The 23,902-nt window shown below is 43.6% G+C and overlaps 1 protein-coding gene across 4 annotated transcripts in view; it reads left to right on the top strand.

Moving 5' to 3' along the window:
- SEMA5B (semaphorin 5B) overlaps positions 1 to 23,902 on the top strand; it is a 750,739-nt gene that overhangs the window by 125,844 nt on the left and 600,993 nt on the right. Inside the window, exons 1-2 of one of the 4 annotated variants that reach the window (XM_063934056.1) lie at positions 23,038 to 23,146; positions 23,739 to 23,813. The exons of 1 other annotated variant lie outside the window; for it this stretch is intronic. The gene's annotated coding sequence lies outside the window, so the exon portion shown is untranslated. Of the gene's footprint in view, positions 1 to 14,397; positions 14,548 to 23,037; positions 23,147 to 23,738; positions 23,814 to 23,902 lie in introns of those variants that run through there. 2 more of the 4 variants (XM_063934058.1, XM_063934057.1) reach the window with 2 other exon arrangements.

The following is a 23,902-nucleotide window of genomic DNA, read 5'->3' as shown; positions in this document are numbered from 1 at the left end:
GGACTCTTACCCCACTGGTGGTCTTCTCCAGGGAACCCTGCATGGGGATTTGGGTTTTGCTGCACCCGGCAGGCTGGTCGCGACCCCCTGACTGGGTCACCTGGGCTAGAACTATTAGTACACACAGGGTTGGAGACAATGACGTAGAACTGAAGGGAAGAACTGTAAACTGGACTAACGTGCTGACCGGACTTATTGCATAGACTGGTAATGAGCTAGAGTAGAACCGGACTGGAGTGCTGACCAAGCTGGAACCGGAATGATGACACTTCTGGACTAGTGGAACCGGACTGGAATAGAGCCGGACTGGAATGCTGAGACACCAAGGATAGCAGGTTCTAAGGCATTACCTATGAACACAGAGGAGCGCAGCTACAAGGCTCACACCCTGAGCTGTGTGACTCATGGAACTCGCAACCTGTGCCCTGGAAAGCAGGAAGCTTTTTACCCTATGGTTGTCCTGTATTGGCTGAAAGTGTCAGCTGATTATCAGACTGGATAAGATTGGTCAGTAGAGTCAACTGACTGGAACCAAGATGGCAACGTCAGTGACTGGTTTTGGAGGTAACGTTAGTTTAGTCTCAAACACCTGGAAGCGCTATGCAGGATCACACTTAGGATTATACACAGAATGCTGAGAGCGCTGTGCAAAGGCACCATGTGTAGACTTCACTGACAACCAAGCACAATGAGCAGAGAGACCAGCTGCTGAGCACAGAATACTGCAGATTACTAGAGATTTAGGAGCAAGAAATACACTTTTCACACTCACAACCATTAGTTTAGCGGGTTTGGGTGCTAAACCTGACTGTAATGGGCGCGATCAGTGCGATAAGTGGGGACAATTGAATATCGCCCTGCCTAAAGTGAAGGGAGATCAGGCGCGATTAAACAATTGAATTCCCCACATAGTATCTACAAATACATCTTGTGACAAGGGCTTCAAAAGGAGGATATGTAAAGAGATCGCTGAAGCAATCCGTTTTCTTTTTTCTTTAGGTGCCAGCTGTGCTACTGTGCATGCATGGTCAGCAGACCATGCATACAGGATTGGCTCTTGCCAGGGGGTGTTCCTTCAAATCCCTTTCCAGGTAATACAGTAAATATTCAGTTTAATAACAATTTAAAGGTGGATTTAGCTACTGTATAAAGCAGGCTGCTATTGCGAATGAAAATGGGGGATCAGAGCAGATATCTCGTATATCTTCTGCAGTCCCCCGATATCGGAGAATATCCTGCAACTTTCCTTCGGGAAATAAGCTCCTCAATCATGCCCTGTGAGTTTATTCAGTATGTATAGTGCCTTCAGTTATGTTGCTAGTTCCTAGTGAGTGTTAGATCGGCTCACACGTGTCAACCCTACTGTTCTTGGATAACACTGTTCAGTAGTTAGAGTCGGGTAAATATGCATACTGAAATCTCAGCAGTGTCTGACAAAAGTTGTATGAATATGTATATATATAAATAATGCTGCCTAGAGGTTGTTTGTGTTCTGTGAATCATTTGCTTTACCCATAGGAATATACTGTATGAAAGGAGGGATATTTGCATTCAGATTCAGGCCAGGATAAATCACTCTTGCCTCCTGTACCTGCTTTTGTTTGGTATTTGTCTCACATCATTTATATCCCAAACAGTGACAGCGAGGCAGCAGTAGAGGCTGAATGCCACCCATGTCTACCCAGAAAATGCAGGCAACTCACAAATGCTGTAAATAGAGGGGAAGGGGAACAAAGGGCTGTACTGTATATACTGTATGAAAGAGTGATACGCTATATGATGGGAGTGTTTGCTGACTATTGGACTTTAACATACACCTCTAGTGATCACCAATGACTATGGCACTAATGTGAAGATTGATTTGGTCTGGGAAGCCTATTTAATATTTGATAATAATTTGTGGTATCAATAAAGAATTTTTAATTACTCAAGTATGTTTTCAGATATTGTTAATCTATGGTTAACATTTTTTTTGTTATATTTTTATGGTTTACCAAGTGGAACAGAAAGCACAAGTCTCAGATTTCAGTTCAGGATATTTTTTGGTGACCATTGTTGGTTTTTACAATGTCATAATCTCCAAAGTATATGAATACTGAGGAAGAACAATGTTTTGCAGCTCGTTAGGTAACATATTCATCATATTAATTATCAGGCGCCGAGTGGCCCTCGATGAATAACATTCTGTGAGCGCCGGAACAGTCCATCGTTCCCTCAGCGCTGAGACAGCTGATGTGAAGATCAGCTGTCTCCACAAATCTATTTAATGCTTTCGTAGCAGTGAAAAAATACGTCAGTGCTAGTTCTAGTTAACCTGCGTGAACCAGGGTTCCCGCAGGTGCAAAAGCCCCCGGCGTCCGGTGGAAGAAGAAGGACAAAGGCACAAAGGCAGAGGGATCCAGGAGAATCCCTGATCGCAAGCCGGACCTGCTTCCCATAAGTAAGCAGTGGGGGTGAGGGAGTATTCGCCATCTGTAAATGGTGGATGTTCCCGCAGTCAAGCTCCGAAAAAATATTGTATTTTCAGAGCTTGAGGAATGAGGTCCCCATACTAGTGTAGCTCAGGAGAGAAAGGTAAGCAGGAGATATCTGTGATATCTTGTGGAACTTGAGTATTCGTCAATACATTGACTTCATTAATGTGCCTGTAATATGTCTCTTCACTGTAACAACAAAGCTACCGGTGTCTTTACAGAGAATTCATACAAGACACTGCACAGATGAGTACACAGTGGCATTAGGCAGTGTATTGGTATCCATGGGGTGCCCCTCTAATACCCTTACATTAGGCATTGCAATGATGGCCATTCATATAAGTGGAGTTGCTCTCTGCGAATGGCACATTGTAGGCAACCCAGCCCCAGGGGGGTTAATCTTTACTACTCTACAAGCTTTGATTAATCTCTACATTCATTTGGCTGGCAGGTCGCTTGGAAGAGATTGTTCTGCTAGAGCCATTTGTGACATTTGCCAGCAAGCTTTGTGCATAAGATCTAATGTGTTTTAGCTGATTTATCCATCACTCGGCACAGTATCTGTCAGGGCCACGGGGCACCCAGCCAGACCTCCACTCATACAAGGTGGTCAGGTTTTCATTGTGCTCGAAACATGCATTATATACGCCTTACACCCACTTCCCCAGACAACATCTTCCAGCACTGAGAGGGTAAATGGCAACCAAACGGGGGATCCTCTAATAATGGCGGTTACCAGAATGACTCACATAATCCGTATTATTGGTACTCAGTGGGCGACATGGACGGTTATTGCTAATTATTCATTTACTGCTCAGAATTTTTTTTTAGTTTTTGTATAAAGAAGAGTTATTGTGTAAGTCTTTCTATGCAGCATAAAAGCAGATAGCCAGCACTAATACAAGAGAGCTGGCCCCTGATCCCCCCATACATCACTTGGGACACATACTGAGCCATCTACATATATGTTTCCAGCTGTAGTTCTGAGCTGTACGCTGGGTAACGGCAGGTAAGAATTGTTGGTGGCAGCGCTATTCTTTGATCACTTAATTTAAATCCTTTCATTTTTATCTGATCCCATTTTCACAAAGTATTTATAAGAGCTGCATCTATTCACATGGAGATGCAGGTAATGGGATTCTCAAAATCCACCAGAACTTGTATAAAAAATATATTTTTCTTAAATGACTTAAATCACATGGGAGAGACAGTTTGCAGTTATTATGCTTTTCTTCAGTGTGCATGGCTGAAATGGCATGACATGATGTCATACAGGCCTGCTGTGTAATAATCTAGCCCCTCGGATCCTCAGGCGTCTTGTGTGGTAGCTGCAGATTCATGTTTCATTGAGGTGTATTACCAAAAGAAAACATGGACCTTATTGATGCATTCCTAGTCTTGTGCTTCTCAGGTCAGATCCAGATGAGGATCCAATAGTAGAATATTCTAATTTCTTATTTGCCTCTTCTTACAGTACAATCCTCAATCTGTGGAATAAAGGTGTGACACCGCATATCATTGTACAGGGAAATGTAATGGAATACATGCCACTTACCGGCAGACGGGATGCCGGCTGTCAAGATCCTGACAGCGACATCCCTTCCGCCAGAAAGCCAGCAGTGGGGCGAGTGCTAGGAGTCCCCTTGCGTGCTCAGTAGCTAGCTACGCTTGCCACAGAATCTATTCCCACTCTATGGGTGTCCCGGACACCCACGAGTAGGAATTGCCCTGGTGGGTCGGAATTCTGGCTGTTATTATTACCGGCTGTCGGGATCCTGAACGCCAGGATCCCGACAGCAAGCATTTTAACTGCAACCCAATGTAACAAATTATTTTTCAACTTATTGATAACAGCTGTGGAGAGGCGTATAAAATCTTGGAGAGAAATAAATTGGAGGGAGCTAAAGTATCAACCAATCAGCTTCTGTCATTTTTTTCAAACAAAGCCTGTAAAATGGCAGTTAGGTGCTGATTGGCTGATACTTTCTCTCTAAGGTTTGATGCATCTCTCCTTTTATATTCGTTTAAGGTCTAGATGAATTCTGTTGACAGAACAAATTTTTCACTACATATTTACATTTATTTTTATTTTTATTAGGAAATGCTGTATGTGTTTCTTAACTAAAGTAACATGAAAAAGTAAATGCCATTGTAGATATCTGATTTTTAGTATTTTTAATATATTTTTAGGATCATTAAAGGTTTTGTAACTTTGAACTGGAAACCAATCATAATACATCTGTTCAAAGCATTGAAACATGAAAATACTCTCCTAATTTGTTAGAGATAATCTATATAAAATGATATTGATCTTTAAGGTAGTTGTTTCCAAACTTTCTCAGTTAATGGCACTCTTATTATCTCATAATTTTTTCGTGGCATCCCTAGACCTAGGAACTTTCCATGCTAATGTAACACTAGCAAAAACAAGTGAGGTTCTCTTACAAAAATAACCTCATATATGGTCTCTCCCTAAAAGTTCCCTATTGAGATACTTATTAATAAATTTATTGAAAAAAATATATTACAACACCATCCTACATGCTCCCACAGAACTACCCCACACTGAACCTATATGCCATTACCCTAGTGTCCCTTTATGCCATTGCCCCACAGAAATTCTCAGCATGGGCTGCATAGTGTCATGCATTGTCAGATTAAGCGCAACGGAATATGCTGCGCCATATAAGAAACTGTTAATAAATAAATAAATTAAGGTCCACATGGGCCTGGAGCTGAAATTTCCAAAAGGCATATTAAGCCCAGCCGCCGGGGGTTGACTAGTGATGGTTGAAGGGGGGGGATGACTATTTGTGTGGGGATGTGATCTGCATCATGGGCTGTGGCAAGTGCCTTCCTTCAGTTACCTCAATTGCCCTCTGTGCATCCATTAACCCATCCCTCTCCAATTTATTATCAATCCCTCCTCCCAAGAGCAATTAGCACATTCATCTACCTCACCTCACATCAGCTCCTATAAAGCTTTTCTCACGCCGTAGCATCCATTACTACACTCACACCGCAGCACCCCTTACTGCACTTACAACGCAGCACCCCTTACTACACTCACAGCAGCACCCCTTACTACACTCACACCGTAACACCTCTTAATACACTATACTCACACAGCAGCACCTGTTACTACACACACCGCAGAACCCCTTACTACACACACAGCAGCTCCCCTTACTACACGCACCGCAGAACCCCTTACTACACTCACACAGCAGCACTCTGAACTGAACACACAGCTGCACCACTTACTACACACACCACAGAACCCCTTACTACACACACAGTAGCATCCATTTCTACACTCACACAGCAGCACCCCTTACTACATACACCGCAGAACCCCTTAATGCACTCACACAGCAGCACTTCTAACTGAACACACAGCAGCACCCCTTACTACACTCACACAGCAGCACCCCTTACTACACACACCGCAGAACCCCTTACTACATTCGCCCCTTTTCGGTTGTGCTCGAAAGGGTCCCGCTTTGCCTCCTAAAGATGTTGGGAGGTATGCACACAGTACACACCACACATACAGTACCCACACATACAGTATACACACACATACATTACACACACACACACACACACACACACACACACACACACACACACACACACACACACACACACACACCACACCTACAGTATACACACACACAGTACACACATACAGTACACACACTCACCACATACACAGTATACACACACATACAGTACGCACACCACACATACAGACACACACACACACACACACACACACACACACACACACACACACACACACCACACAGTAGACATACACCACACATCACGCATACAGTACACACATACAGTACACACACCCCACACATACAGTATACACAAGAAGCCATTAAACTTACCAGGCTTCATGCAGCAGGGTAGCGTCTACATTCCCTTTGTGGAGAGGATCTGTCCCATAATGCACTGGGTCAACGTTATAAACTATTAGGAATAGTAACTTGTGGCGAATAAAGCGGAGCAAGATACCGTGCCCGAAGCAGGCCAATCGAAGAGAGCCCGCGAGGTCTAATGCAGCATAACTACAACAAAATAACTTACAACATACACCTGCTGTAAAGGCAGACAACATTTTCCGCCCTCACTTGATGTCACATCCTGGTCCTGTCTACGAAGGGGAAATAGATGGTTGTGTCTATTTCTCCTGCGCGTATAGCGTTTCGGCTAGAACCCGTGTCACCGTGTTCAACCCTGGTCACTACTTTGAAATGCCAGGTCTCTCGACCTGGGATATTTCACCTGGCCCCTTTCGCACTGCACAAAAACACGGGTTGCTACATGTTCACGTGCAAAATCCCATGTTAATTTTGACAGTGTGAAAGGGGTTTTATTTAGATCTATTCAGTCCTGAAATGCTGTCATAGCACAGTCTGTGAACCCTGGAATATGAAGCTAAGGTTATGGCTAAAACCAGGTTGGAGAAAGGACCTCTGACGTCACCAAGGGAGAAGCTAGGAAAAACAAGGTACCCAAAATGTTCTCTCTCTTTGGGCTCAGGCAGGTTACTAAAGGGAGTTGTTGGTAGCGTGGATAGTGAAAGAACTATCCTGCTGGCCTAGCTCCTCCCCCTGACGTCAGAGGTCCTTTAGCCCACTTGGTTCTAGCATCTACCATAAAGCTAAGCGGTCCACATCTGTATTAATGTATCTGACACAGAAATGATAGTGTCAGCTGGGACTATATAATAAGAGACCGGTCTTCACTGGGGATTCTCCTAAGCAGTTGATAGCCTTTAATTACTTACAGGTACTTGTCAGCAGGTTAGCCTTGCTAGCTCACTGCTGGTAGACCAGAAGAAGTCGCAAGATGAAGGCCAGACAGGCGATGATATGTGATAAGGGTCAGATTAGTGAAATCATGATCACAAGCAGACCAATTTAAGGTTGGATAGGCGAAATGGGCGTCTCTAGAAACAGATTCATGGTCCGTGGAGCAATATCAAGAGGTTTTAGTGGACAGGTTCAATGTCAGATGGGTAAGGTCAAGGTCTATAGTGGATACAAATATAAGGTCAGACAAAATACTTCAAACATACAGAATGGTCAGGGGTGAGCATTGTCAGAAAGAGTAATAACAACCAAAAGATGCAGTCACTCTCGGACAAGGTAATGTTCACTGTGCTGACATTGTAACCCTTGTGCATGATGAGGTCAGTGTTGCAAAATAAAATGGTAAATATAAGATTAGTTGCTCACTATAAGTGCAAAAGGAATTTCCTGGTAGGAACAGGAGAGTCTAGTCTTCTTTGTACACCTCTGAGAGTTGCCTGTTATAAAACGTGGAAGACTTTTAGGCCCATTCACTGATTAACTACAGTGTAAGATGATATTGTGGAGAAATCTACTGTACTATTACTGTATATTATTACTTTACTAGTTACCAGCATGTCAAAATGACGGAACAGAATAACAGTAATGTCAGCGCCGGTGGCTGTGCGCTTGAATTTCTCCGTCGGGCACCATCTAGTGGCGGCCAGCAAGCAAAACACTTGAATTCTCCCCATAGTGGTGAAGAGCAGTGTTAGCCTGTTAATATATAGTATATAAATTTTATACTTTATAGTGTTATTTGTGACAATTGTGCATTACTCATATTATACTCAATAGCGATTATATAAAGCAAGTGTGAGAGGCACCTTTGTGCAGAAAGTACCACGTTGTTCAAGTTTTCCAAGTTTTATCCAATTATTTCCAGCTTAAAATCTTCAGCATAAAAATTATTCCAAAGGTTCATATATCCTATATGCATCAATAAACAAACAATTTTAATTAATCCTTACTACCTGTATCTGCCTTATAAAAGAGGTCTCGGCAAGCATGGCCACTTTTGTCTCAGTTTTTGGAAAAATTGAGTCCTACACAATTTTCATAGAAATAAATGTTGTTAATAAGTAAAGACTTTTCCCATTAGAAAAACAAAAGATGAACATAGAGGAATGTGCCAGCGACTGTACAGAATGTTATGTAGGAGTCTGCAGTGTCCCACGTTACCCATATGTTCCAGGATTTATTTATTACCAGTTATTTATATAGCGAACACATATTCCACAGCGCTTTACAGAGAATATTTGGCCATTCAGATCAGTCCCTGCCCCAATGGAGCTTACAGTCTATGGGGTATATGCAATTGCGGTCGAATTCAGGCTGGAATTCGACCATTTTTGGATTCGACACAATTCGACAGTCGAATCCCGCTCGCCGGGACCCGAATTTGACATATTCAATAAAAATGGATTCGACAATCCCGCTGTCGAAAAACGGACCAATTGACGAATAGTGTGCATCCTGGATTTGACTTAATGTGTGACCCCACATAACCTCGCGGTCAACCGCTGACCGCAAAGTTCCCACCATTGGATATAATGGAGCGCCTATCTCGAGTGCGCCGCCTGACAGCTCAGACGCGCACAGCCAATCAGGAGAGTGCCACGACGTGGCGCTCCCTGATTGGCTGAAGGGACCCTCTTTGACAGCAGTCACGGGGGGTCCCGGCAGTCGGAGAAAGGGGTACCATGTGTAAACATGGGACCCCTTTCAGTGCGTGGTCCGTGGTTTCCGTTTTTTTTATTTTGCCAAGTACGTGGATTACAAACAAGAAGAGGACCGATCTACACTGGACTGTTGTGAGTATAATTTTATTTACAGGTACCCCGTGGATTCTACGTGGAGAAGGGGACCGACACTTTGTGTCAACATAGGTAAGTATGTGTGTATGTTGGTGTGCATGTATGTAATAAAGTTACACTGTCACGGTGTTTGTGTACTGTTTTTATTTGGGTATTTTTTTTGTAGTAGATCTACAGGTGCCAGCAGACCCGTTTCCCCCCGCATGCTGGTACTTGTGGTTCGCCAAGTATCAGCTTGCGGGGGAGGCTTGCTGGGACTTGTAGTTCGGCTACAAAAACCAATATTCTTTTTTTGACACAAGGCTATCAGCCCCCCATCCGCCGCCCTTGGATGGGGGGGACAGCCTCGGGCTTCACCCCTGGCCCTTGGGTGGCTGGAGGGGGGGACCCCTTGATTTAAGGGGTCCCCACTCCTCCAGGGTACCCCGGCCAGGGGTGACTAGTTAGTGATTTAATGCCAGGGCCGCAGGGACCTATATAAAAGTGTCCCCCTGCTGTGGCATTATCTCTTTGACTAGTGGAGCCCGATGCTGGTGTGAAAAATACGGGGGCCCCCTACGTGTTTTGTCCCGAGGCTGGTTATGCTTAGGAGTGGGGAGCCCACGCATTTTTTTTCTGAAATTTTAACCCATTCCCACCCCTTCCCACTGAGAAACATGCACCAATCTCTCCATATTATTTTAGTCAGTAAAAAAAAATATATATATATTATTTTAAAAAATCTATTAAATAATACTTGTGGCTCATAAATAGACAAACCAAGTAGATAATCCCTTCTAATATAAATAGATATGCTATTAGCAATCAAAAAAACACACAAAAAAACATGTTTTTAAAATGTTTTATTAGATCACGACAGCAAAATGAGGCGGAATGAAATTGACGAAATGACTGTCGAAAAGCACTGTTGTCGAATCGACATTCTTCAATTGAATATACTTTTGTCGAAAAGCCGCATTTTTACCATTGCAGACATGTCGAATTGCAAAAAGTCGAATCTGAAACGGCAGTTTTTTTGTCGAAAATAAGATTTTACTTACCAGTAAATCTATTTCTCGTAGTCCGTAGTGGATGCTGGGAACTCCGTAAGGACCATGGGGAATAGCGGCTCCGCAGGAGACTGGGCACAACTAAAGAAAGCTTTAAGACTACCTGGTGTGCACTGGCTCCTCCCTCTATGACCCTCCTCCAGACCTCAGTTAGGATACTGTGCCCGGAAGAGCTGACACAATAAGGAAAGGATTTGGAATCCCGGGTAAGACTCATACCAGCCACACCAATCACACCGTATAACTCGTGATAGTATACCCAGTTAACAATATGAGATATAACAGCCTCTCAACAGATGGCTCAACAATAACCCTTTAGTTAAACAATAACTATATACGAGTATTGTAGACAATCCGCACTTGGGACGGGCGCCCAGCATCCACTACGGACTACGAGAAATAGATTTACCGGTGAGTAAAATCTTATTTTCTCTAACGTCCTAAGTGGATGCTGGGAACTCCGTAAGGACCATGGGGATTATACCAAAGCTCCCAAACTGGCGGGAGAGTGCGGATGACTCTGCAGCACCGAATGAGCGAACTCTAGGTCCTCCTCAGCCAGGGTATCAAACTTGTAGAATTTAGCAAATGTGCTTGACCCCGACCAAGTAGCTGCTCGGCAAAGTTGTAAAGCCGAGATCCCTCGGGCAGCCGCCCAAGAAGAGCCCACCTTCCTCGTGGAAAGGGCTTTTACAGATTTAGGATGCGGCAGTCCAGCCGCAGAATGTGCAAGTTGAATCGTGCTACAGATCCAGCGAGCAATAGTCTGCTTTGAAGCAGGCGCACCCAACTTGTTGGGTGCATGCAGGATAAATAGCGAGTCAGTCTTTCTGACTCCAGCTGTCCTGGAAACATAGATTTTTAGGGCCCGGACTACGTCCAGCAACTTGGAATCCTCCAAGTCACGAGTAGCCGCAGGCACCACAATAGGCTGGTTCAAATGAAAAGCTGAAACCATCTTTGGGAGAAATTGGGAACGAGTCCACAATTCCGGCCTATCCTTATGAAAAATCAGATAAGGGCATTTGCATGACAAAGCCGCCAATTCTGATATACGCCTGGCCGATGCCAAGGCCAACAGCATGACCACTGTCCACGTGAGGTATTTTAGCTCCACGGATTTAAGTGGTTCAAACCAATGCGACTTCAGGAAATCCAACACCACGTTGAGATCCCACGGTGCCACTGGAGGCACAAACGGGGGCTGAATATGCAGCCCTCCCTTAACAAAAGTCTGAACTTCAGGCAATGAAGCCAGTTCTTTTTGGAAGAAAATGGACAGAGCCGAAAACTGGACCTTACTGGAACCTATTTTAGGCCCATAGTCACTCCTGACTGTAGGAAGTGCAGAAATCGACCCAGTTGAAATTCCTCCGTTGGGGCCTTCCTGGCCTCACACTAAGCAACATATTTTCGCCATATGCGGTGAAAATATTTTGCGGTCACATCTTTCCTAGCCTTAATCAGCGTAGGAATGACTTTATCCGGAATGCCCTTTTCTTTTAGGATCCGGTGTTCAACCGCCATGCCGTCAAACGCAGCGGCGGTAAGTCTTGGAACAGACAGGGCCCCTGCTGCAGCAGGTCCTGTCTGAGCGGCAGAGGCCATGAGTCCTCTGAGATCATTTCTTGAAGTTCTGGGTACCAAGATCTTCTTGGCCAATCCGGAACCACGAGTATAGTTCTTACTCCTCTCCTTCTTATTATTCTCAGTACCTTGGGTATGAGAGGTAGAGGAATACACATACACCGACTGGTACACCCACGGTGTTACCAGAGCGTCCACAGCTATCGCCTGAGGGTCCCTTGACCTGGCGCAATAACATCCTAGCTTTTTGTTGAGGCGGGACGCCATCATGTCCACCTGTGGCCCTTCCCAATGGTGTACAATCATTTGGAAGACTTCTGGATGAAGTCCCCACTCTCCCGGGTGGAGGTCGTGTCTGCTGAGAAAGTCTACTTCCCAGTTGTCCACTCCGGGAATGAACACTGCTGACAGTGCTAACACATGATTTTACGCCCATCGGAGAATCCTTGTGACTTCTGCCATTGCCATCCTGCTTCTTGTGCCGCCCTGTCGGTTTACATGGGCGACCGCCGTGATGTTGTCTGACTAGATCAGCACCGGCTGGTTTTGAAGCATGGGTCTTGCCTGACTTAGGGCATTGCAAATGGCCCTTAGTTCCAGAATATTTATGTGTAGGGAAGTCTCCTGACTTGACCATTGTCCTTGGAAGTTTCTTCCCTGTGTGACTGCCCCCCCAACCTCGAAGGCTGGCATCCGTGGTCACCAGGACCCAGTCATGTATGCCGAATCTGCGGCCCTCAGGAAGATGAGTACTCTGCAGCCATCACAACAGCGACACCCTGGCCCTTGGAGACAGGGTTATCAGCCGATGCATCTGAAGATGCGATCCGGACCACTTGTCCAACAGATCCCACTGAAAGATCCTTGCATGGAACCCTCCGAATGGAATTGCTTCGTAAGACGCCACCATCTTTCCCAGGACTCGCGTGCAGTGGTGCACCGACACCTGTTTTGGTTTGAGGAGGTCTCTGACTAGAGATGACAACTCCTTGGCCTTCTCCTCCGGGAGAAACACTTCAGGATCCAGCCGTGCTGTTGGTTCACTGCCCCAGCTAGTGCTACTCCGATCAACAACTGTTCCCTGGACCTCGCCTTTATAAGGAGATCGTCCAAGTACGGGATAATTATAACTCCCTTCCTTCGAAGGAGTATCATCATCTCTGCCATTACCTTGGTAAATACCCTCGGTGCCGTGGACAGACCAAACGGCAACGTCTGGAAATGGTAATGACAGTCCTGTACCACAAATCTGAGGTACTCCTGGTGAGGGGGGTAAATGGGGACATGCAGGTAAGCATCCTTGATGTCCAGTGATACCATGTAATCCCCTTCGTCCAGGCTTGCAATAACCGCCCTGAGCGATTCCATTTTGAACTTGAACCTTCGTATATAAGTGTTCAAGGATTTCAAATTTAAAATGGGTCTCACCGAACCGTCCGGTTTCGGTACCACAAACATTGTGGAATAGTAACCCCGTCCCTGTTGAAGAAGGGGTAGTCCTAAAGCTTTCTTTAGTTGTGCCCAGTCTCCTGCGGAGCCGCTATTCCCCATGGTCCTTACGGAGTTCCCAGCATCCACTTAGGACGTTAGAGAAAAGTACTGAATTGCATTGTCGAATCCAATTCGACAGGTTTTTTTTGTCGAAAGTGCCCCGTTTTTCGACATTTGTGGCAATTCGACCGCAATTGCATATACCCCTTTGTATACTATTTTTGTTGGGAGCCAATTAATAGACAATTTTTGGATTGTGTAAGGAAACCGGAGTATCCGCAGGAAAACCACGCAAGCACGGGGAGAATATAGAAACTCCACACAGAGCCATGGTGGGAATCGCTAACACCGTCTATGCTGCCCGCAATATATAACATAATTATCACAAAGAAGTGGTTAGCGAGAGAAACCTATGTTGCTGGAGAGAAAAACATTAAGTACACTCCAGTGGTTTGGGCCGCATAAAATAATTTACCTCTGGTTCACATTACATTGGGCCTAATGAAGAATTTTTTGTCAGCTCTGGATAAAGATGGCAATACTTTCAGTTATCTGAAGGAAAAGTTTTTCAAGTTTAAATAGAGTGTCAGGAATCCAAGTCAGATTCCTGACACTCTATTTAATCATCAGAGGTACAGCACTGTGTGATAGAAACCATAATTGCAGGACATACATATTCAGTTATATCAGTAAGAATTGCAAGAAATGTTTTCATATTAAGGCTATTCAGAGAAATATTAATTCTGTACATTTTACGTTTTTCATGTTCCACTTAAAAGTTTTCCATACTTTACCAATATTCTTTTTTTGTAGACTGAGATAAGAACAACGCTTTGCAAACTTCCATATTAGCCTTTATTTATTCAATAGAAAAGATTAGACTGTTTCTGTATTTTTTCTCTGTATCTCGCTTTCTCTCAGTTGTTATCAGGGAGGGCTCGGAGGGTTTAGAACAAATCATAAATAAATCAGTCATCACAGAGACGTCATTACAGAGACTCCATGCCTGTGATCATTGTGTCATAATAACTCTGCAGCCTTGCAGACGTGTCATTTACTGCAAATATCAGGTGTGCTGATGAAAAAATTCCAGACAAACTTTTCCAACGCCTCTGCCATAAACGGAAAGGCAGCTCTTATGTATAGCGTCACATTTGCTATGGAAGATGGGAGGTTGTGTTAACGGTGTCAGTTTATTATTTTTTTCTGTGTCAGTCACAAAGTGACTCTCCCGCTGTCTTTTCAACAATGAGTAGAAATGGTAAGTGGTAATTAATACACTTTAATTTCTGTTCTGTCTGCTGATTGTCTACATGAAAGTAATGGTTTTTGTTTTATCTTACGAAAAAACAATGTTCTTTCTAAAGATGCTAGTAAAATGTTGAATTCAGCTCTCTTGAGATAAGTGGCAGCAATTATTAACATGTTTCGTGGAATTTGTGGATCTTTTTATTTTACTGTTCTATGCCAGAGGCTCTGAGGAGACTGTAAAGATGGGGGAATAGTTTTAAATAAATTTCTGTATGTAGAAAGAAGTGCCATGGGTTAGGGGGAAGATAAGGGGGTTTGTTTAATAACTGGGTGCAATATACAGTTGCACAGAAGTATCATTTGCAGAATACAGGGGCCGATCCAATTGTTTTGGGCATCCAAAAATTGCATCTATATTGTACTGTTTAGACACCCAAACAATTGTAAAAATTGAATTGATGTTTGGGCATGACATGCGCAATGTGAATGGGAACCCAAACATCAATTGGATTGTTTTAGCCACATGAAACGGCTAAATCCATCTATAGTCCTACTTTGGGTGTCCAAACTCCTGTTAGGATGCCGAAAGTGCCAACTTAGCACATATTTTTTCTTACATCTCAGGAGGCTGCGAGAAGAAATGTCAGCACCGCAACTTTTCAGCATCTAAACGGAGCAGCAATCAAATTGCTCTGTTTTGCACTGAGTAAAACAATTGAATAGGCCACATACTGTCATTTTTTTTCTAAAACTGGTAAGAGAATTAAAAACAAGCATCTGATTGGTGGAACAAATTCTCCTTTCCTGAAGATGGTGGTGTTGTCCATAGCAACCTAATAGACCTTGATGGCAACTTTCCTACTGAAGTTTAAATCATTGAACTCACACAGCATTATTGGTTTCAGTGTAACACATCACATCTTTTTTGCCAATTTTCATAAATGTTGCTTATTCTCAAGAAGCCGTATTGGATGACTGTTGTTCAGTACTCTTCATAATAGAAAACTTTCAAAATCAGTGATGTCATACAAGCATATGGGACCTGTTTACTGTGTACAGAATTTAAAGGTATAATAGCCACGGTCTTGCTTACAGCAGAATTACAGAATTAAACATTTTACTTACTTTTTTTTATATTAATAGATACCACAAATTCCTACAAAACCAAATCTATATATATATATAAAAATGGATCTATGTGTGTATGTATGTATGTGTATATATATATATATATATATATATATACACACAGGTTGAGTATCCCATATCCAAATATTCCGAAATACAGAATTTTTTGAGTGAGAGTGAGATAGTCAAACTTTTGTTTTCTGATGGCTTGATGTACACAAACTTTGTTTAATACACAATTTTATTAAAAATATTGTATTAAATGACCTTCAGGCTGTGTGTATAAGGTGTATATGAAACATAAATGTATTCTGTGCATAGACTTAGGTCCCATCGCCATGATATCTCATTATGGTATGCAATTATTCCAAAATACGTAATAATCCGATATCCAAAATACTTCTGGTCCCAAGCATTTTGGATAAGGGATACTCAACCTGTATATGTTCCAGCATAACTCTGGAATGCCTGGAGCAATTTACACCAAACTTGGTACACATATGACTTACAATATGGAAAATATACTGTGGGGGGTAAGACATCCCTAGTACCCCTAGGGATGGGGGTGGGAATGGGGTGATATGTAAAAATCCATAGTTTTCGCCATAACTCTGGAATGGTTGGAGCAATTTACTCAGAGGTACACACGGGTAGGGGCAGAGGCACCCACGGGTAGGGGCAGAGGCACCCACGGGTAGGGGCAGAGGCACCCACGGGTAGGGGCAGAGGCACCCACGGGTAGGGCCAGAGGCACCCACGGGTAGAGCCAGAGGCACCCACGGGTAGGGGCAGAGGCACAAACGGGTAGGAGCAGAGACACCAACAGGTAAGGATAGAGGCACACACGGGTAGGGGTAAAGGCACCCACGGGTGGGGGCAGAGCGAAGGGGCAGAGGCACCCACAGGTAAGGATAGAGTCACGCATGGGTAGGGGCAGAGGCACCAATGGGTAGGGCAGATGCACACATGGGTAGGGGCAGAGGCACACACGGATAGGGGCAGAGGCACACACGGGTAGTGGCATAAGCATAAGGGTAGGAGCAGAAGCACCTACGGGTAAGGGCAGATGCACATACGGGTAGGGGCAGAGGCTCACGCGGTTGGGGGCAGAGGCATACTTTAGTGTCAAAGCTAAGCAAGGAGACCTAGGGCCCTTTGACATAGAGTCAGACTGCAAACCTAACATATTTAACATACAGCGGGTGGAGCTTTGCCTGTCGTCCCAGCATTTACAGCACTGAACAGGGCAGCATCAGAGGCGGGACGGAGCAGAGAGGGAGGCGGATTATTCTCCTCAGCACCAGCATTTTTACAGCATCAATCCGGGAAAGGCCAGACGTGCGGCCTAACAAAGATTGGCATTATTCTTTAAATTCCATAGCGAAGCACAGTTATTCAGCTAGTACTAATATATAGAACATAAGTAGAAATAGCAGGTAGACAATATCATACTAGTGGCGTAGGCTGAATCTTTATATAGACTATGATAATACCATGAGCTGATTTTTCATCCTTTAGTGTGAGATGCATGAAATTTAAGCCGCAGCCACAGGTGTTTGATCTTTACAAAGCGATAGGATGAAGAGAGATCTGTGGCGGATAGGGGGTCACATCAATCAGGTTCTTACAATCTTTTAAAGAATTCATCTGCATTCCTGCTTCTCGCATTATGTTTTTTGGGCAAAACAAAGCTGGTGTTCCCAATGCACAGAGGTAATTTCTCCTTTCAGTGGATTTTGTAATTTAAACCTTAACCCTTCCTCTCAGAGGGCTGTTGTGAAAGTGTTTAGTTGCTGCTCAGTCTCTGCTGGTTATCGTATATTTTAGAAATATACTGTAGCTTTAACCCTTTGTTGGGGAAGATGGCAACATATGGCATCTCGCAGGCAATTCAACTAACATATGGGTAGCCCTGATGCATATTCTGTGGTGGAAGAAGTTGTTTGAGGCACACAAGAAAGGAAATTCTGTTCTAAAGTTATCTACCGGACCGTCTTCTACATTACAAATAAATAAATAAATAAATAGTTCACTATTATATACTTTTTTTTATTTTTACCAATAAACCTATCTACTGGATGAGATGATGCGGCAGCATTGGTTTCTCAGCTGTCCCAGCAATGCAAATACAGTTTGGTTCTATTAAATAATAGCTAATAATGAACTGGTTATACAGGTAGTCGCTCTATTGCCTAGAATGCTTGGGATTTTCTAGAATATGTGGGGTACCCTGTCTGCAATAAAGTAAATTACTTTAAATTCCCCTCTTCAGTAAATGTCTTAAAGGAGTTCCTCATAGCGACTGTAGGCAGAAACACTTGCTAATTATGTTTGTTTGTACATGTGTCAAAATCACAGGAGGAAACTTTTTTCTTTCTTGTTTTTGTAACTTTCTGGATAACTGCCTTTCAGATAAGAGATCTCAAGACCTGTATGTTAACAATGTCTTTCTGTGTTCATAATATCAACCACCCTGTGTTCTAGCTGACAGAATTCGGGATCGGAACATTTGGGAAAATTAGGCCATGCCTCTCATCCATCCAAGCCACACTAAACTCTCGCCAACTGCTTTGAGCAAGACCAACAAGGTTGCTGAGTGCAGACTGCGTCCCCAATGAAGCCATATCTTGGAGATGTGATAATGCGTCCTGCCTCCCTCTAGGGCAATGCATGTATTTTGAGCAAAAGTGCACGTGCAACCTAGGAGAGGAGTTGCTGTGTGGACTATGGGGTCTATGGTTTATGGGTCTGCTCAGTCACTTTCCCAGCACATAATCTGTCATGGGAGCTTTCCTCCAACAGGTTCAGTATGATATACTGATGGACGAAATGCCGGCTGTCAGTATACCGATAGCGGCATCCCGTCCATCATAATCCCGACATCCCCCCATTTAGCCCCCTAACCCTCTTCTTTTCCCTACCCTAACCCTCCCTTGTGGTTTGATGCTGGGATTGTGTCCTCCTTTGGGATCCTGGCGTCGGTATATCAACCGCCGGGATCCCATTCCTCGGTAAGCTACTTTCCCCTCCAACACCATAGTCGTCCCCAAACTGAGGACTATGCACTTTTGCCTGTCCTACCTTCTTTTCTATCATACCCCTTGAGTGATGCAGATTAGAAATGCTTCAAAAAAGCTCGTAATTTTGGCACATATAATATATTGTATGTTATTGTGTGTATGTAGTTGTAGAATTATGTGCCATTCATTATACTTTGGGTACATACTATTTTGTGTTATCTATATTAGAAATATGAAGATTCCCTCTTTGGTAATTTAAAATGCCAGCGGCCAAAGATTCTGTTATAATCTACAGAGCAATATTTCTTTGTTTGATGTTCTTCAATACTTGAAATGTCACAGCCGTTTCCCGAATCGTTTGTAACTGGCTACTCCCAGTTATGATGGCTAGTGAACGTAGCTAATTACACTTTCTAGACCCCTGCGTACTCCACATGTACAGATTGATGAATGGAGCTCATATTATTTCTTGCTCAGTAGGGATAATAAAATATTCCCAATAGATTCCATTATGAACATGCTACCTTCTGGCTAATTGGAAGTTTTCAGATATGTAAAATATGACAAATGACAGCCACACAAATTCTCTTCAGTAGACTGATGGCCCATTTTAGGGACATTTGACGTGTTCCACAAAATGCCTGTCATTTGTTCCATGTTTGATGGTGGATGGTATGCCCAATGCCCTAGATGATGTTTCCTGCTCTTTGCTCTCGAGAGGCACTTCCAAACAACTAGAAGTAGGTGTTACTGCGCAGACAGGCGAAAACATTTGAGAATATGAACTTTGTGTTTTGAAAAGTGTAAAACTTCACTTAAAGTCTATTCTCCAAACACTTTATAGTCAACACTTTCATCAAATAAACTTTGTTTTTTTTCTACTAAATTACTGATCCTCATTTATATTTTAATAAATAATAAGAAAGAGAGGACATCTACACTTTTATGTATTTTAATTTGTTTATACCATTTGGCAATGGGCCTGATTCATAGATGTATGCAGTGCCTATATTTATGGAGTTGAGCAATTATCATCCAACTGCACAAGCACCAAGGTACCTTAGTAAAGCTGCCCGCAGTGAGGATTTCTTTGCTATGTGTTTGACAGTCAGAGACTATTTGGGGGCAGTCATGGGGAGTGGCAGCAAAAATGCAGGCATGTTGCAACCATTTTCAGGGTATGTCTCAGCCTGTATGCAGAAAACATGGCGCCAGCGTCTCCGTTTCCACAGTTATTTTTCACAACCATATGTTACTTAGATGGACAGTTATCAAAGGATCCGTGGCCACCGCTGCATGTTTGTACGCAGTTGCTTGGATCTGGAAAGCTGCCAGTGGGCGTCTCAATCCATTTCCAGGTGGCTACTCCATGAGCATATTTTCCCACATCCACTGTGTGCATCAACATTCATCTATTGAGTCAGGCCCAAAGTACGTATAGAAATCTTGCTCTCTGACAAAATGCAACATGAAGGCTCAAAATGTGTATTATTATTATTATTATTATTATCCTTTATTTATATGGCGCCACAAGGGTTCCGCAGCGCCCAATTACAGAGTACATAAACAAATAATCAAACAGGAAAACAGCAACTTACAGTTGACGACAATATAGGACAAGTACAGGGTAAATAACCATAGCTACATCAGCAGATGACACTGGAATAAGTATCAGGTGGCAGAAGACTGCTGGATTTGGTGCAGTTGAAGATTATTAAAGTTAAGAAAAAGGATAAGCACATGAGGGAAGAGGGCCCTGCTCATGAGAGCTTACATTCTAAAGGGGAGGGGTACTAGTAATAGTAATGTACTAGTAATAGCATAGGGTAACACCTTAAGACCACCATCATGGAGCTGGTACCATAAAATAAAGTCATTTACAGAGTCAAAATGGCATTGTGCCCCTCCACACATCAATGAACACATGTAGGAATGTGCAGCGCTGAAGACATCCCCTGGGACTTAGAATTTGCCATGCCTTTAACATGACACATTCATGGCTTTTCGGAGGAGTTGTGACTGTGTCCTGATTCAGGAAACTGAATTGTTGTGAGGTATGGGGCTTGGTCCTGACAGGATTAAACCCCTCCAGGCATTAAGGTGTTAAACTAGAAGATAATCGCAGCCTAGAACACATGTAGCTCTCATTGTGGTGGAAGCAACATGTAAACATTGCATGTAATGATACAATATTTTATAATACAGTACAGGATCTAAAGTGCATCTGAGATCTACACACATGTCCATCACAGCATTTCCATGGAGAAAAGTAGAATTTGATTTACCCGAAGTATACACTATTCACTGACATGTCCCTTAACTTCTTCTGGAATTATCCAAATTAATGGGCAGAGAGTTCTTCCGTAGAGCATAGGCCAGCCATAAAATCAAATGTCTGATTGCAGTGAGTATAGATCATACCTTCCAACTTTAATACCTAGCTGATCGGGATAGTGTGTACATGCGGCTCTGCAATGGAGATATATTTATGCTAAATGGGGGGTGCCACATATCCATGCTTTGTATTTAATCGGCAACTTCCAGGCTCCTTTCTCACCTGTAAAAAAAAAATTGCTATGTGGCATTTAAAGGTCATCCATTACCGAATTGATATAAACGCTGTGACCTGCAGCATGGTAGTTCCCTCATATACTGTAGATGGGTTTCCTCCGGGTACTCCGGTTTCCTCCCACAATCCAAAAATATACTGGCAGGTTAATTGGCTCCCAACAAAAATTAACCCTAGTGTGAATGTGTCTGTGTGTACATGTGATAGGGAATATAGAGTGTAAGCTCCACTGGGGCAGGGACTGATGTGAATGGTCAAATATTCTCTGTAAAGCGCTACGAAATATGTGTGCGCTATATAAATAACTAGTAATAATAATAATAATAATATAGTTGGTGTTTTCAGCATAGATTACAGTTACACTATAAAAGCTGGAGGTCTTGTCAGAGGCCTGGTGTAGAACTGGAAACTAGATACTGTGCCAGTAGAGCGTATAAAGTGTTAATACTCTACACACTCTCAAATCAATTGTCTCCTTATTGGAGAAAACAAACAGGTAGATTTTTTTTCTTACTGATTTTGTGCCTGAGGCTTTGTCAGATAAAATAAAAAACATGTTAATCAAGAGTTCTACATCTACCAGGGATCGTTATTCTGCCAGCCTGGACAAAGGAGCTTTTATTGTACCTCACAGAAGAAATGTATTTATTAAGGATGTACATTATTCTTACCTATGATTTTGATTTTTTGGTTCTATAGACATACAGGTAGAAGAATTTAGTTGATGTAATTCACTAACTGTATAATTTACAAGGTAATTTGGACTATCTCGCTAAGCCCTCCCCGTCATTTATTTTCACCTTTTTTTACTTTTTAGATTTTCTTATACAGTACAGCCTGTTTTTGTGTTAATATAGCCCATGAAATAGGACAACATTGTGGCTGGGGGTTGCAGATATTTAATCTGTCAGATGTTTGTGTTGTATTTGTGTGTTTGCTGCTGTTTGTGCAGATTCCTCACTAATACCCACCTTCGGATTTAGATGATTGTTTTCTGATCCACGTCAAGCCTTACAGCCGGTAGCCCCCACCTAATTTTTTCTTCTAAACCTGACTCATACTGTTTAAACCCTCATCCCAGCTCCCCACATTCATTCCCACTAGCGTTTCAAAGCCAGAATAGACTTCTGTGTTCGGTATGAATTACCGATGGCTGGGAAGCCAGCAATCAGTATACCGACAGCGGCATCCAGGGCCACCAGTATGCCGGCAGCAGGACAATCGCTAGTAAGCCCCTTCTGGGCTTGCTGTGCTCACCACACTGCGGGCACGGTGGCTCGCTGTGCTCGTCCCCGGTTATATTCTTCCTCGCCTACCTCGCCGGCAGTGTACTGCTGTGCAGGATTCCAGTGTCGGCATTGTGAGCGCCGGGATCTCGTGCGGCGGTATCTTAACCTCTTCCCGTGGAGAAGATCCAGCTAAAGTTATTACCAGCAGATGGTACTTTCCTGAGTCTAGTAAAGATTGGCAAATAAGGGGAGGCGGAGCCTCACCTGTCATGCTCCCTATCATACTCAGTGTTCTCACTATAAAAATAACTGGGATAACACAAAGAAGACATGTATAACTTATAAGCATCTTCTGTGTATTAATGCAATCATCTTTATAGATAAAGCTTACCAGAGTTGCAGAGCTCTTGGAACTGCAAGGAGAGATAGAGATGAGGCAGATGGGCGGGGCTACATAGCGGCCAATCAGACCACACAGAACAGAGAAATGTGAGGCATGCCTCACAGTGGGGGCGTGTGTGAGCTCTGATGGGCAGCTCGGATTGGTCATGTGACCAATCCAGGAAGTGAAGAAAGGCAGACACAAGCTGAGCAGCATGGCAGGGGAGGAGGAAAGTGGGGACATGCAGTGCCAGCAGCAGACACCCGTGCACAGTGACTGGGGTGAGTAGTTGCCAGCACCTGGACTGTGTGTGTGTGTCAGGAATCTGTGTGGCATCTGTAGTGAGTGTGGGGACAGGACCCTGTGTGTGAGTGTGTGTGGCATCTATAGTGAGTGCGGGGACAGGACTCTATGTGTGTGTGTGTGTGGCATCTGTTGTGAGTGTTGGGACAGGTGTGTGTGTGTGGCATCTGTAGTGAGTGCTGGGACAGGTGTGTGTGTGTGCCATCTGTAGCGAGTGCGGGGACAGGTGTGTGTGTGTGTGTGTCATCTGTAGTGAGTGCGGGGAGAGATGTGTTTGTGGCATCTGTAGTGAGTGTTTGTGGCATCTGTAGTGAGTGCTGGGACAGGTGTGTGTATGTCATCTGTAGTGAGTGCTGAGGTAGGTGTGTGTGACATCTGTAGTGAGTTCGTGGACAGGTGTGTGTGTGTGTGTGTGTGTGTGTGTGTGTGTGTGTGTGTGTGTAATATGTAGTGAGTGTGGGGACAGGTGTGTGTGTGCGGCATCTGTAGTGAGTGCGGGGACAGGACTCTGTGTGTGTGGCTACAGTACTGAGACGTAGTGTAGATATATGTTCCTGTCTCCCTCCCCAGGTGCTGCTGACTATATAACTGATGACTGTATTACCCTGTGTAACCTGCTGCACCAGGCCAGCTGAGTTTCTGCAGGTGAGGGGGCAATGGGGGGCACATATCCCAGAAGTTAGTATCCACCAGTTTAATCAAAACATTAGGGTGATGGCTGTGACCTGGCTATT

The sequence above is a fragment of the Pseudophryne corroboree genome, chromosome 7, assembly GCF_028390025.1.
Source record: "Pseudophryne corroboree isolate aPseCor3 chromosome 7, aPseCor3.hap2, whole genome shotgun sequence".
NCBI classification, from domain to species: domain Eukaryota; kingdom Metazoa; phylum Chordata; class Amphibia; order Anura; family Myobatrachidae; genus Pseudophryne; species Pseudophryne corroboree.
The sequence above is the reverse complement of the archived record's forward strand: the minus strand, read 5'-3'. Positions and strand labels throughout refer to the sequence as shown.